The sequence below is a fragment of the Procambarus clarkii genome, chromosome 47 (genome assembly GCF_040958095.1).
Source record: "Procambarus clarkii isolate CNS0578487 chromosome 47, FALCON_Pclarkii_2.0, whole genome shotgun sequence".
Classification (NCBI taxonomy): domain Eukaryota; kingdom Metazoa; phylum Arthropoda; class Malacostraca; order Decapoda; family Cambaridae; genus Procambarus; species Procambarus clarkii.
This window is the reverse complement of record NC_091196.1, coordinates 22,655,251-22,670,504: the sequence shown is the minus strand read 5'-3', so window position 1 is coordinate 22,670,504 and position 15,254 is coordinate 22,655,251. Positions and strand designations below refer to the sequence as shown.

The 15,254-nt window shown below is 41.3% G+C and overlaps 1 protein-coding gene and 1 long non-coding RNA gene across 13 annotated transcripts in view; one reads left to right on the top strand and one right to left on the bottom strand.

The window, feature by feature from the left end:
• Positions 1-2,941, top strand: part of GatB (glutamyl-tRNA(Gln) amidotransferase subunit B, mitochondrial) — a 449,912-nt gene extending 446,971 nt beyond the window's left edge. For 2 of the 12 annotated variants that reach the window (XM_069302120.1, XM_069302112.1), the window contains 4 exons: positions 895-1,096; positions 1,274-1,327; positions 1,769-1,825; positions 2,166-2,941. The gene's annotated coding sequence lies outside the window, so the exon portion shown is untranslated. Of the gene's footprint in view, positions 1-894; positions 1,097-1,273; positions 1,328-1,760; positions 1,826-2,165 lie in introns of all 12 variants that reach the window. The other 10 variants (XM_069302119.1, XM_069302117.1, XM_069302123.1 and 7 more) reach the window with 10 other exon arrangements.
• Positions 2,769-15,123, bottom strand: LOC138350770 (uncharacterized). The gene is made up of 5 exons (XR_011222279.1): positions 14,982-15,123; positions 12,810-12,951; positions 11,841-12,004; positions 10,496-10,594; positions 2,769-2,867 (listed from the first exon to the last, which is right to left on the bottom strand). It is a non-coding gene; the product is annotated as an uncharacterized lncRNA (long non-coding RNA).
• Between the last annotated feature and the right edge of the window lie 131 nt (positions 15,124-15,254).

The following is a 15,254-nucleotide window of genomic DNA, read 5'->3' as shown; positions in this document are numbered from 1 at the left end:
TACCTAAATATTTGTATTTGGTTAACTAGTTCAGCCGTTGCCAGGGAGGGTGTTCCTTTAATCTAATCTAAAAATTCTAGCCGGACAAAGTGATAAAATAAATAAATTGAATAGAACGAAGTGGTTTGCCAGGGTGGTTAACATTTAGTTTGGTTCACTTACTATGCAGCCCATGCTTAAAGAATGCAAGTTTATCATATTGAATTTACCGTAGTTTTACTGCATTTAATATACCGTTTTTACCCTATGTAATTGTCTGGTAAAGGCCGGTCGTGGAAAGTTCCTAATATAGCAAGTTTTAAAGGAAAAGTTTGAGTTAACTTTAACGCTTAAGTTAGTGACCAATTAGCTTAGTCTATTGTGAGGAAAGTTACTAGAATCTAACATTGCAAGTGCCATTTCTCTACTCTTTTTGAGAAACGTGACTAGATACATGAATCGCATAGTTTTATTACTAAATGTTCATGGATTAGGTTGCATAGTTGAGGAAATAGTGATAAGGTTTGTGATTTTGTGTACCTTGACTTCAGCAGAGTTTTTGATAGTCGCGCAAAATTGATAGGGGCTCGGATCATTGGGAATGCTGACTGAAGTTGATTAGGTCATGACTATACCAAAGGAAATTAGTATAAATGGGGTTAAGTTGGGAGAAGTGTTGTAAGTAGTGCCTAAAAGCTCTCCTTGGACCTGGTTATTTGCAAGATTATGGTTTAGACTGCAATAGTTGCAGAATTGGCAAATAAAAAATACCGATGCCCTATATAGTTTTGAAATGGTTAAGACTACCAGATGCAGTTTAATGCTGACAAATGTTAGGTTTGGGGGCTAGGTAAAGATGAGATGGTGAAGATTGTTAAGAGTATTAAATTTTTTTCTGGTGGTAAATTCTCCCAGAGCTGGCACTGCTCTCCAGCCTGGGATGTTGATTGGTTAGTCTTCAACTGCCTCCCAACATGGTAGTGAGGTCCTGAGCTGACATGCAGTGAGGAACGTGGAAAGCGTCCTGAATTGACACATGGTATGCTTCTTTCAAACCAGCAGCTGGCACAAATGTTCCAGCTAACATCAGAATAGTGGATGAAGCCCACACTAAAATGTAAGTGGTACAGTAAATAGACACCCCCCCCCCCTCCCTTTTGACACTGAACAGTTGGGAGGAAAGGGGGGGGGGGAGAAAGTGTGGCTCATAGTTCTATTGCTACAGAATCTTTTGCCATAAGCCAGTGGCAGTATGCAAATAACTTTTTAGTAATATTTACTGTTCACATGACAGGTTGTGGAAGGTCCTGGCAACAAAGAGCTGCAGGAAAATACTTGCAGATCTACAGTAAGTAGTGTTGTGTACATTGGAATTAGAGGGTAGAAGTTAATTACTAAAAACCTATTAAATATTAGGGTATGGAAGTCTAGGCTTAGGCTAGTGGGTACCATATCTGCAAGTTTAGTCCTTTAAGGAATGTATTGAATAGAATGGTATGTTGAAATTGTGAAAATTGTAATGTGGGGCATTAGATTTTATACAGCATAGTTGAGGGTGTTTTATTAATAAAATTTTAATGAAATATAAATCTTGTTCAGTTAACTTTAAATGTTTGTTAAATAAGCTTTAATCTATAAATGTATAACACTGTTAAGGGTAATCATGAGTCAAATAAAGTTAATGGCAGGAAAAGTTTTGTTCTAAGTGATGGTATTTTTCCCTTGAAAGTAAAAAAAAAAATATTCAATGTTTTCTTTAGCTTGGTTTTAAATTTATATAGTTTTCCAGAATGTGGTTTGGAAAGTCCAGAAGTCCCTCGGAAGAGAATTGCTTATACAGAATCAGGTGAGTTGTAGTAAAGGTTAATCTGAATAGATTTGCATAAAAGTAAAAAAAATAGTAATAACTTAAACAATATAGCATTGGCTAGATAAATGTAAATTGCCATTTGAAGTGCAGTTGTGGATAGTTTCTCAAATGACATTTACTGAAATTTGGTAAATTGATGCCATATATATTTATATTGCTAAATTAGATCTTTACTACTGCTACTAGAATATGTAGGAAAGGTAAATTACTTAAAGAAATTTTTTCCATCTGAATTTGTAAACTACTGAATGATAATTTGAAAAGTGAAGAAAGATTGGCTTTAAATCTGAAATTAATTTGTTGAAATATTTTTCAGGTGAAAGTGATTATGATGCATGGACTGGCTTGGAGTGAGGCTCCTTTACTCTGCAAAAGGAAATCTACAAAAGTGGGTGAGTTTGAATTTGATGTTTTAGCTATATCAATGACCTAATCTTAATTCTCTTATCTAGTCCATTTATAGGTGTGTAACCATGTCCTACTGTTACAACCCACAGGGGATGATGCAGTTTGTACTGATCCTACCCCATTTCATAAAAGGGGACCAGGCAGTCCTGCAGATTTCCCTGGCTTGGCTTTTTCAGAGCTGTGCTCTACTACCCATCTAATAGATGAACTAGATTTGCATAGGTTTAGGGACCCTTAACAATGGTTACATTGTTAATTCTCACAGGGCTTGTTTGCTGAATGGGTGGATGCATCTAAACCTTTAGTGCCTGGCATGCATTGTACAGTGCTTTCAGTAAAGCATATGTACAATGTGTTTATGGCACTAAAGTGATGGATGTAATGCACCCATTCAGGGAACAAGCTCTGCACTAAAATCAGAAAATTGCTCAGCAAGGCCTACATCTATCTTTAAAGATTGGGTGTTAGGATTTTTTGGGCTTATTAGGCATTGGTGATAATAAAAGTAGTGTCCCTGTTTAATGTTTATTTTTCTTTTACAGGTGATTGTCTCTGGAGTTGTCTTGGCCTTTTGGATCTTCTGTTCATCTAGGAGCATCTGTCTCACAACCTGAAATGGTAATAAATATTAGATGTATTATAAATACTGTATGTAAAACTTATTAAATAAAACAATTAATGAAACTACTTTATATACCTTATCCTGAAATTATGCTGAAAATTGTTTACTACTATTGATGCAATGTTTAAACATTGAAATTTTTTACTTTGAAAATAAATACTTGGTAAAATTTACACCCATTTGTAACTTGTTACATAGGTGCATGCAAAATGCATTGAAAAGATGTGAAAGTGGACTACCTATTCAATTTACATAAACTAACAAATATTGCAAATTAGTCTGAAATATTAAAGTGGAAGAAACTAGTCAATATTTTAGTTTTCATATTTGAAAGTAAATTTAAAGCTATGCAACACCTAAGCTTTGTACAAATTATGATTTAAATTAACTAAAGATCATTGTTAAATTTACAAAACATTAGAAAAGTGACACTGAAGCATCTATACAACATGGTTTTCACAAAGTCTTTGGTAACTTATTTAATCAAAGCTCTTAAATGATTTGTCTGCCAAACTCTTCAGATATTCTGAAATATTTTACCTAGATTAAAACCATTGTTTGAAAGGGGCAAAACAGATTACTGTCAATTAGTTTGACCTAACATCTGCAAGGTCCTGAAGGAATGGAATTTTTTTTTGTAAAACTTTTTGCTAAAAACAAACCCTGCCTAATGAACCTGCTCATTTTTTTTTAGAAATTGTAATTGCAACATTACCAAAGGCCATTGTTTTAATAGCCAAAGTACCAAATGAAAGACCAAGAAGCAACAAACATGTACATGGTAGAAAGGACAAAAGAATGGTTACGAGGACCCTTTCATTTGTTAAAGAAATGACTGGGAAAAATGCTGTCATACCACAAGGGGTCTTAACCCTTGTCATATACATCACTGACATTAATCTAAATATTACCAACCACAAAAATTGCTGATAACATGTTATCAAAAAAATAAAGAATATAATATTGAGGCCTTATTGCTGATCTCTAACTCTACAAATAATAACAAGACTGGCAATTTCTTAATATAAAACAGAAAAAAATCCAAGACCTTGCATGTGAGCCAGAACAATCCATATCACAACTACCACATTAAAATGAAACGACAATGAAGGTAAGGTAATTACCAAAAGAAGGCACCAAACCGGGAAGGCCATGTAGCACCATCAAAGTGCGAAATAATCAGAAGGCGCTAAATATCACCAAGAATGCCAATACGAGAACAAAAACGCATAAGGCGAACAATATCAAAAGTATCCGATTCACCTAGAATTCTATCGAGGGACAAGTGACTGCGAGAGACGGTCGGAAAGCAAGACACACGCTCGTCCTGGAAGTCAGGACATTCAACAAGGATATGCACAACTGTAAGAGGGACAACACAATTCGGACAATAAGGAGCAGGGCGGCGCTCCATTAAGTGACCGTGGGTTAAGCGGGTATGACCAACCCACAGCCGTGCCAAAGCAGTGTCCCACCGCTGGTTACGGTGGTAGGAGGAAGGCCACGGGGACACACTAAGTTTGAGAGTACGCAGCTTGTTACCAACCACAGAGGACCAACAACCCTGCCAACGGGGAAGAATGAATAACAGGATAAAAGTCGGAATAAGGAATACCTTTACGGGAAATGGGACAAGAACGGATAGCTTCCTTAGCGGCAGCATCCGCACGCTCATTGAAACACCAATATGGCTGGGAACCCAGCAAAACTCTACTGATTTAAATTTACTAGAAATAAGAAACAGCCAATGTTGAATCTCAATGACCACCGGATGGACAGGATTAAAGGACCCTAGAGCCATGAGGGCACTACGAGAATCAACTACAACCACAAAGGAGGAATGAGAATGAGAAAGCACGAGACAAAGAGCATAGAGAATAGCATAAAGTTCTGCCGTAAAGACGCTAGCCTCCGAAGGGAGGCGACACATGTAAGTACGGTCAGGAAAAACAACAGAGTAGCCCACACCATCCGCAGACTTAGACCCATCAGGGAAGATGGAAATAGAGTGGGAGTGCGAAGAAAAGTGCTCAAGAAAGAGGCTTTTCAGAATTGTAGGAGGGGTAAAGGCTTTAGTAATACAAGTCAAGGACGTACAAAACTTGGGAAGGGGGACTCTCCACGGAGGTAATGAAGGAACAATACGAGGAGAAACATTAGAAATATGAACAGAAAGAGAATCCTGTAAGCGAGATAACTGGACAGAAAGTGGGAGACAATGAAGAGGAACAGGAACCACAGGAGGAGGAAAAGTCAATGCACGACAGAGGCGAGAGGAAGGATGTTGGAAGGACCGCGCAAGATAGCGAAGACAGTAGCGATCACGGCAGTCCTGAAGAGAGAGAAAGCCAGTGTCAACATACAAACTAAGGGCGGGAGTCGAACGAAAGGCACCAGAGCCGAGACGCAACCAAGTATGGTGCAAAGCATCAAGACGGCGAAGAGTAGAAGGAGAAGCAGAAGAGTATGCAGGGCAACCATAATCGAGTTTAGACAGGACGAGAGAGGAGTGCAAATAGAGGAGCGTGTGCCTATCCGCTCCCCAAGAAGTATGGGACAAAACCTTAAGGAGGTTAAGGGCCTTAGAGCATTCAACTCAGAGGCAAGAGATATGGGCTGACCAAGACAAACGAGTGTCAAAGACTAACACCAAAAGCTTCGCGGAATCCCTGTACACAATGAGATGACCATAAAGCAACAACAATGAAGTAAAGGTTCTTTCAGTAAGAATCTATCATTCACTGAAAGTTGCTGCAGTTAAAAATAAAAGAAAATACAAGTCCCTAGAAATAAACAAGCAACCTTTTTGACTAAGGAAAAGAAGGTAGTTATTCTACTGTATAAATCTAAGTATTCACTTAGATAACTGTATCCAAGCATAGAGGTTCCCCCCCCCCCCCTTCCCTTTCAGAAAAACATCTACTTTCGAAAAAGTTTAACATTGGCCAACAAAAATGATTCCAGAACTAAATTGCCTAATACCAGGAACAACTGAGAGCCATGACAAACACTGCAACCCTCTCCTACCCCCAAGTCTTATGCTATTTATGATCCAAGGTAATTTGAGATACCTACAGACGAGTCTAGTGAGAGGGTGATCTCCTGGCGATTAAATTGAAGCACGATACAGGTGTCAACGAACATCAGTCAGCCCACTTGTCAGCACAGTGGATAACTAATGACATCATAATCTGCAGTGTTGTATGCCTCCCTGTGGCCATTTAAATCAATAAAACACAGGGTTGTGGCAATGTTTACAGCATAAGGCAAGGTATAGAGGAATCCTGGAATGCCATGTAATGTGTAGTCCTTGAATGTGCTTTAGGCAACCAAATTGAATAACAACATTTCTGGTGTTCGGCTATATAATCCGAGTTTCTCATTCGGTATAATGTTTTAAACCTAAATAGGAATTCACTTTAAAGGTCAATTAATTTGGAAAGTGCTAACCAGATTCCAAATTACTGAGCTCTGAAAGTACTACAAGGCAAGTTTAACCGAATGAGTGTTTGCCTATCCATACCCCCATGAGGTATGTGACAACACTGAATAAAGAAAGGGTCTTTGAGCATTCACCGTGCAGGTATTTGACATGACCAATATAGCCAAGTGTTAAAGATCATTCTAAGCAGTTCTGCACAATCCATATACTATCAATTAATATAATTGTACAATGGTGCTTGGTGGATGATATTTCCTATTAAAACTCATTGGACAACTGTTTGTATTAGACATTTTAAACCTACAAATGGTAGCCCTAGATATCGCACTACAGTATTAATTACAAGATGAACAATGTAAAATCAATACCACAACAGCAAAGGATGACGGCTTTTCAACAACCGACAAACACGCAGGTCTAACACCAGCCATCCCGAGAGAGGACATCCCAAGCATGTACACCCCACAACTTTACATCACCTTTGCTACCTCACGCGAGCACGCAACAGCATGAGGATGCCATACTCCCAAACCAACTCCATGCACTTTGAGGCTTTAACAACTCAACATTTAAAAAGTTGATTTAAAAAATCAAACACCTGAATTTTTCCCTAATTAAATTTACTAGGGAAATGCACACCAAGCCATGAAACTTACAATGAAGATGAACAAACTACACACAACTGTCACCAAACTTCCACATACCACCCCCCTCTCACCCCTGCCCTCCCTCCTTAGGTGCTCTGATTGGCTGAGCACCTGAGCCACCACCACTCACCTCTTGTTGTGAGAGCCTAAAGCATGTTTGGTTGCACTTTAAAAGTTCCCGAGTGTACTCGCCTAATTGTGAGTACCGCCTGCCCGGTTCACCATTTTGTTTTTCAATCTACCTCAATTTACCCCTTTACAGTCAAATATTATGCAAAATTCTGTTTAAGACTTGTCCCTTCTTAACTTAAATAACTGCTTTGGCCATCTGCAATCTTTCTAGGTGGGTAAAAATGACTCTTGAGGCCAGAAAGGACTTATCAGACGGCGATCATAACAATACGGTACACACACAAAATCACAACCTGATATACACCAAGCAGAAAATCCACTGGAGCTGTGAGGCGACGTAAACCCTTGCCCAAGGCACTTGCAGCTGCATACTCTACCACAGTATATTACTGACTTTGTAAAAGTCTTACAACCGGATTTCCCCATAAATCACAGCAAGTTTTGAGGCCACTCCTTGAGTCAACGTCTTACGTAAGACCTACAAGCACTCAGGTGAAGGCTCAAGCAGTTCAACACCATACGCCCCAACTTCAAATACACAGTTGAGAGGCGGGACCAAAACGTGATTTTCTGTGTGTGCCTGAAGTTGGGGCATACGGTCTTGCTTCACCCTTCACTTTACCCTTCACCGGCGTACTTCAGGGGTTTTATTTAATACTTGGACTGGCTTCAGTAGGGCCTCCAGACTTTCTGTGGCTTCACAAGTGTCACGTGAATCCCCTGCATAGCAGTAGAACTGCCTTTTCCCTTCACCTTCAATGCCTCTGCACTGGAAGTATACATCTACACCAGCCCAGAAGAGTCATCAGTCCTGCCACCTCTCCATACCCCCCAGGGCCTGGCACGGCCTGGTACGACTCAGAGGCAAGCCGGGCGCCACTGCTAACTGGCAGTTTGTCCCCACAAACAAGCAGTTAGCCGCCTTCAACTGACAGTGGTACAGCTCAACACAAAGGCACCGCCAGCCACAACGAGCAGTTTGCTAGTTGACCACATGTCCACCTCGTGTTGACACTGGATGAGTCATCACCGCCGGACTATATAAAGAGCGCTGCCTCCCTGGAGAGGCAATCTCTCCCTTAGTGCTCTAGGATCACCTTCGTGTCACTAACCCGTCGTCCGCTTCCAGCCAACGTCGTGCGACTGATGCCATGGTGGTATGGTAGCTGTCTTCAGAACACCAGTATATCTTCATACTTTTATTCATTGCTTATAGTTTATTTTTTGCATTTAAGGTCATACTAACTTGTTCACCTTTGCATTACATGATAGTCAAATATTGTCATGTGTTATTTTTGTTCATTACTATTTCAGTAAATTGTTTAATTATTTATTTGATAATTTTCATTTGTTTCCACCTGCAACTTACACACTGCAAGGCCAATAGCAGCATTTCTTTCATTTATGTGAGGGAGAGCCATACCATATTGGTTCAGTATAGCTGTGATACCATAACCCGTCACACAAGATATCCAGTTGTAAGACTTTTACCATCAGTGGTGGTAGAGTATGCAACTGGCATTGCCTTTGTTACAGGTTCGCTTCATCTCACAGCCCCAGTGGATTTTCTCACACATTTGAATACATGAAACAACTTTATTTGATACATTCCAAACCAAAGTACTGTACAGTACAGTAATTATCAAACCATCAAATGTGTGGGATAATCATAGTGCGCTGAATATCACTAACGTCGCCAATACAAGAACAAAAACGCATACGGGGAACAATATCAAAGGTATTGAATTTACCAAGAATTTTATCGAGGGACAATTGACAGTGAGGGATGGTCGGGAAGCAAGACACGTAAGTCCTGGAAGTCAGGACATGTAGAGACAACGGTTTGGACAATAAGAAGCAGGGCAGCGCTCCATTAAGTGCCCGTGAGTTAAACGTGTATGACCAATATACAACCTCGCCAGAGCCACCACCGGTTACGGTGGTAGGAGGAAGGCCACGGGAACACACTACTCTTAAGAGCACGCAGTTTGTTACCAGTAACAGAAGACCAACAACCCTGACAACGGGCAAGAATGGGGAAATGAATAACTGGGTAAAAGTCATAATAAGGAATACCTTTACGGGAGATGGGACAGGTGCGGATAGCTTCCTTAGCGGCAGTGTCCGCACGCTCATTTAAGAACACACCAATATGGGTGGGAATCCAGCGAAATTCCACTGTCTTAAATCTACTGGAGATAAGAAACAACCAATGTTGAATTTCAACTACCAAAGGATGGACTGGATTAAAGGATTCTAGAGCCATGAGGGCACTGCAAGTCTCAACTACAAACACAGAGGAGGATTGACAGCGAGAAAAGAGTTGATGAAGAGCATAGAGAATAGCATAAAGTTCTGCCATGAAGATGCTAGTCTCCAGAGGCAGGAGACACAAAGGTGCAGTCAGGAAAAACAACAGAGTAGCCTACACCGTCTGCAGACTTAAGACCCATTGGTGAAGACGGAAATAGAGTGGAAGTGTGAAGAAAAGTGTTCAAGGAAGAGGTGATTTAGAACTGTAGGAGGGGTAAAAGTTTTAGTCATGTGGGTCAAGGCTTACAGAATTTAGGAACGGGGACCCCTCCATAGGGGCAAAGACGGAATGACACGAGGGGAAATATTGGTAACACAAACTGAAAGAGCATTTTGTAAGAGAGACAACCGTACAGAAAGAGATAGGTGGTGAAGGGGAACAGGAACCACAGGATGGGTAAAGGTCAAGGCATGACATAAGCAAGAGTGAGGGTGCTGTAAGGACCGTGCAAGGTGGAGAAGACAGTAGCGATCATGGCGATCCTGTAGAAACAGGACGCCAGTTTCAACATACAGGCTTAGGGTAGGTGTCGAAGGAAAGGTACCAGAGCTGAGCCGTAACCCAGTATGATGCAGTGTGTCCAGATGGTGAAGGGTAGAAGGAGAAGCAGACGAGTAAACAGGGCCATAATCGAGTTTAGACAGAACGAGAGAGGAATGTAAAGAGAGGAGCAGTGTCGATTAGCTCCCCAAGAAGTATGGGACATGACCTAAAGTTAGTTAAGGGCCTTAGAGCATTCAACTCGGACGTAAAAAATATGGGGCGACAAAGGCAAACGAGTGTCAAAGATTAGCCCTAAAAGCTTTAGCAGATTCTTTGTACAAAAGGGGATGACCCCTGTTACCTAACAGTACAGTAAATAGGTATCTGGGAGTTAGCTGTTACAGGCTGCTTCCTAGGGGGGTGCGTGTGTGGGAGAAAAAAATTTTAGTAGTTAACCACTGAACTGCTCTGTCTCCAAATAACACCCTGGTGCACAAGAAATAAATTCTTTCCAACAAATTTTTTTCTCTTCTTATATTGTTAAAATGCAGAGTCTGATCACGGGGAAACTAAACAAAAAATATTGTATGTGACTTACTTTAGCTGCGATGGAGCTGGGAAGTTGAGCAAATTATGGGCGCTGAGCGTTGGAGCGATGGGGGTCTGTCGGCCCCGCCACCCCGTGCGACGGCAGTTGCTGCGAATAAAATGTTGCGCAATTATTTAGAAGTTTCTCATTCATTTCTTCCTTTTTTTTGCTGTAATATTATTTAAAAGTGTGTAATTTGTGGAATTTATATAATTCAAAGTATAGAACATCGCTATGCTCAAAATTATGGGCCTCATATATGCGACATATTCTACAATCAACAGTGTTTTTGCTGTTATTACACTATATACACACATTGTATATACCCATCTACGTATGTATTCACCATAACGATCCACTATGTTGGTATGGTGAGCCCAAAAAACATGAGTGAGCTGCCACACCCTGCCAGTCCTCCCTCCCTCCCTCCAACACATTACTCGCCAACATTCCTCCTCCCAAAATACTGTTATTGTGTTTATTACACTATTTACACACGTTATGTATAAGTATGTACATGTTTTATTCATGTACATACGTACATACTTGCCATCTCCTCACCTCTCTCTCTTGCCTACTTAATGCTCTTGCTTCCCTCATCTCATCACAATCGACTTTACAATGGTCCAGGACTGGATCGAAATGTCGTCGTCTATTCAATTTCCAGTGTGTGGTTTGGTCAACAATGAAATCTTCATGCAAGATCTTATAAAGAAAACCCCTAGAACGAGTTTTGCAGATACGAAAGAGTTTAAGGTGAGTAGGGGATGGTTTGAGAAATTTTGAAAAAAGACGTGGTATTCATAGTGTTGTGAGGCATGGTGAGGGTGCCAGCTCAGACAAAGTAGGGGCTGAAAGATTTGTTCGTGATTTTAAAGATTTTGTAGATACTGTATTGATGGATATATTCCACAACAAGTGTTTAATTGTGAGGAGACATGGCTATTCTGGAAAAAATTCCCGAAGAGGACATACATTACCCAAGAGGAGACGTCACTGCCCGGACACAAGCTAACTTGGGCTAACTTGTGTCAGGATAGGCTAACTCTTGTGCTGTGTGGCGATTTGAAAATTAAACCCTTGCTCGTGTATCATTCCGAAAATCCAAGAGTTTTAAAAAATATATAATGTGCAGAAAAACTGTGATGTAGAGTGGTTTGCCCTGCCATCAAAAAATATCTGCAAGAGAAAAGTTTGACACTAAAGGGCCTGCTTCTCGACAATGCTCCTGCTCATCCTCCAGACTTGGAGGATGCATTGTTGGGGCCACTTTTTTTTTTTAGGGATATTCCTGCATGGGCCCTAAGTTTCTGGGTAATGAACCAATGACATGGAGGAGGAGTTTTCAACCTACCTTGTGTTAGGTGTGCAGGGGTCAATAGGCTAAACATAATGTCAGGAGCAAAGGGGGGCGTTTGCCTCTTCAAACACAATTGTGACCATCTTCATCTCTTCGAACTATCCTAAATGCTCTCTTCACCTGTCTGACCAAATTGGGTGTCCAGACCACCTTTGAATCTGAAATTGTAAAATTAATAGTGATTTCAGAATATTCAGTCCATTTATACTAACAAAATTATATACAGTATACTGTAATTGAAATTTTACAGAATGATAAAGGCAATTTAGTAACTTTGTTAAAATGCACATGGGGGAAATACATGAAAATAGGTTAATATGGTTTGTAAGGTTGATGGGAAATGTTTATTACTTTTACGATTTAAAAGATGTATAGCCCTGATACTCCATCCTGGGTGCATTCCACCAGGTAATGACCACAGCAAAAGTTTTCCACGAGGCTCTATTGTCACACAAGCTTTTCACATTTTCAAACTTGATTCATCTTTTTCCCCCTCGTTCCAGGGGTTTTCTTTAAAAGGTCTTCATGCAAATGCCTTGGTTTCTCACAAAAGATGGCCTCTGAAATGCTATCACCTGCTAACTCTTTGTTGTGTATCCAAATTAATAAAAACTTTTCAACATCCTCAAGTGTTTGTGTTCTTTGTTTCGGGATTGTTGATATGCCTTTTGCCACTTTAACGCTCATAATGTCCTTTTTCTTAGCAAGTATAGTGCATATTGTTGACATAGATTTGTTGTACTGCCTAGCTACTTCAACAACCTGTGCACCATTTTGATGTTTATGAATGCTCTCTTGTTTTTCCTCTATGGTCATTCTCACATGTGTTTTCTTGGCTTGAACCTTACCACTGGCTTTCTTGGGACTCATGGCAAGATATATCATAACAAATTTTATGTTCAAATAGCCAAAAATCCCAAAACAAATGTAATGCTTTACAAAGAATTCAGGCGCGATACTTACTAGGCAGGAGACACTGGTAAACTGAGGCGCGATCACCATGCCACCACACGCTAGGTCAGCCCATACGTATATCAACACACTCCTTTCCCGAGGCAAAGTTTGTAACCCGATTCAAATTTTTCGAAGAAATTAGGCTCGTAACCTGAAAAGTTCATAAATATTCATTCGTAAGCCGAGGTGTCACTATATATAACTAAAAAATTAAACTCAGGATTACTTTCAACCCCCACCCCTTTTGCTCTACTCCATCGCCACCTACCTTCACCCCCCTCTATGATGTACTCTTCCATAGACACCTACCTTTGCCCCCCTCCTCCCCTCTACTCCTCCATCATCACCTACCTTCACACCCCCTCCCTTCTCCTCCTCCATCGTCACCTTCCTTTCACCCTCCTCTATGATGTACTCTTCCATAGACACCTACGTTTACTGCATATAATGCTCCCCTCTACTCCTCCATCGTCACCTACTTTCACCCCCCCTCCGCTCTACTCCTCCAGGGTCGCAGACAATTTCACGAGCGTGAGAACTACGAGTTCTCTAACCACTCTCACACTCCTACTCTCTCACCAGTGAGGGGGAGGGAAGGAGGGAGGAAATGAAGGAAGAAAGGTGGGGGAGAGAGAATAGGCAGGGGGAGGAGGGCCTAAATACATTTCTTCCATATAGATAGGTAGACTGAGGGAGAGCTGCTTGCCAAGAGCCTTATCAGACAGGCTTCCTATTCCTCAACCCTCCCTAATATGCCACATCCTGGTCAGGACAACTTGCTCGATTGTTATTCTTGGTGTGACTCGAGAACTGACCTCGAGGCGGGGCATGGGCATGGATTATCTCCCTGGGGCACGCACCTCCCTGCCCCAGCTCTCTCTCTCTCTCTCACATAATCTATCAAGGGTCTAACATGAGGTCATTGTGCCTACCAGAAGTGTATATGTCCAAGGCTGGCCACCTGTCTGGACCATTCAAATGTATAAACACGTAATTAGTCTATTAAAATTATATATAATGCTACAATTATAAATTAATTTGTTCATGGTCATTCGTTTATCAGTATTTTAATATGAGGTATATATACGCATGTATGTATACGTTGACATACACATATATGATTATGTGTATGGAATGATTATGATTATGTGTAATCATATATGATTATATCTAATGGAATGCATTAGTAAGTGATGTGGTGGAGGCTGACTCCATACACAGGTTCAAGTGTAGATATGATAGAGCCCAATAGGCTCAGAAACCTGTACACCTGTTGATTGACGGTTGAGAGGTGGAACTAAAGAGCCAGAGCTCAACCCCAGCAAGCACAATTAGGTGAGTATATGAACGAATGCACATGTACACTTTCAAATGAATTAAGATACCTTGAGATACACAATGACTTAGTTTAAATAGTTTAAACACATTATGGTACTGATTTTGACATGCTGATGTCTGGAAGGGAGAGGGGGTGTGGGGGGTTATTGTTTGAGGTGGAGGACCAGAGGAGGGGGTCAGTGGAAGGATGGTGGCTGGAGGGATGCCATTGTTCTAATGGTTATGAAAACAATTATTGATGGCAGGAATTCAGTGGGTGTGTACTTCACCCGCACCATCACCATACTGTGCCCTGCGACAACCCCCCCCCCCCACTCCACCCATGCTGTGCGGGGCGTATTACACATTATGGGATAACCGACTGTGTCCATTCCTGTCTGCTCGTTATGCTGCCCTTCCTTTTGAAAATTGTCTGCTTTATCGACTTCCTTCAAGACCACACCTTAGCCTCTTATCACGCCCTCTTACCACTAGCAGGGAGCCGGCTCTTCTATACAATAGTTACCACTCAGTCCCCAAGGTGAAAGAGTGTCCGGGCATATGACTTGTTACGTGTACTTATTTGCGATTCGTTTGGGCTGTCACGTGTGGTGATTAGTGTTGGGTAAGGCTAGGCCAGGTCAGGTCAGACTAGGCCAGGTCAGACTAGGCTAGGTAAGGCTAGGCCAGGTCAGACTAGGCTAGGTAAGGCTAGGCCAGGTCTGGCTAGGCCAGGTCTGGCTAGGCCAGGTCTGGCTAGGCCAGGTCTGGCTAGGCCAGGTCTGGCTAGGCCAGGTCTGGCTAGGCCAGGTCAGGCCAGGCCAGGCCAGGCAGGGTGAGAGAAGTAAAGCGGCAGGTACTTACGTTTCCGAGAAAGTAGCGGCGGTAGTATATTGTTGATTTAGATTCGACGACATCCTGAAGCTAGTAGGTGGCGACCTCATCGCTCTCGAACTTCTTCTTGTTGTAGGGGATACGAGGCACACCCAATATCCCCTTTACATTGATCACATCGCACACTAATATTTTTACTATTTCGGACACCAGATTTGTCTGTTTCGTATATGTATAATTGTTCAATATTAAAACCACAATAGAATGCTCTTAACAGTTACAATTTTCAACTTAACAGCCATA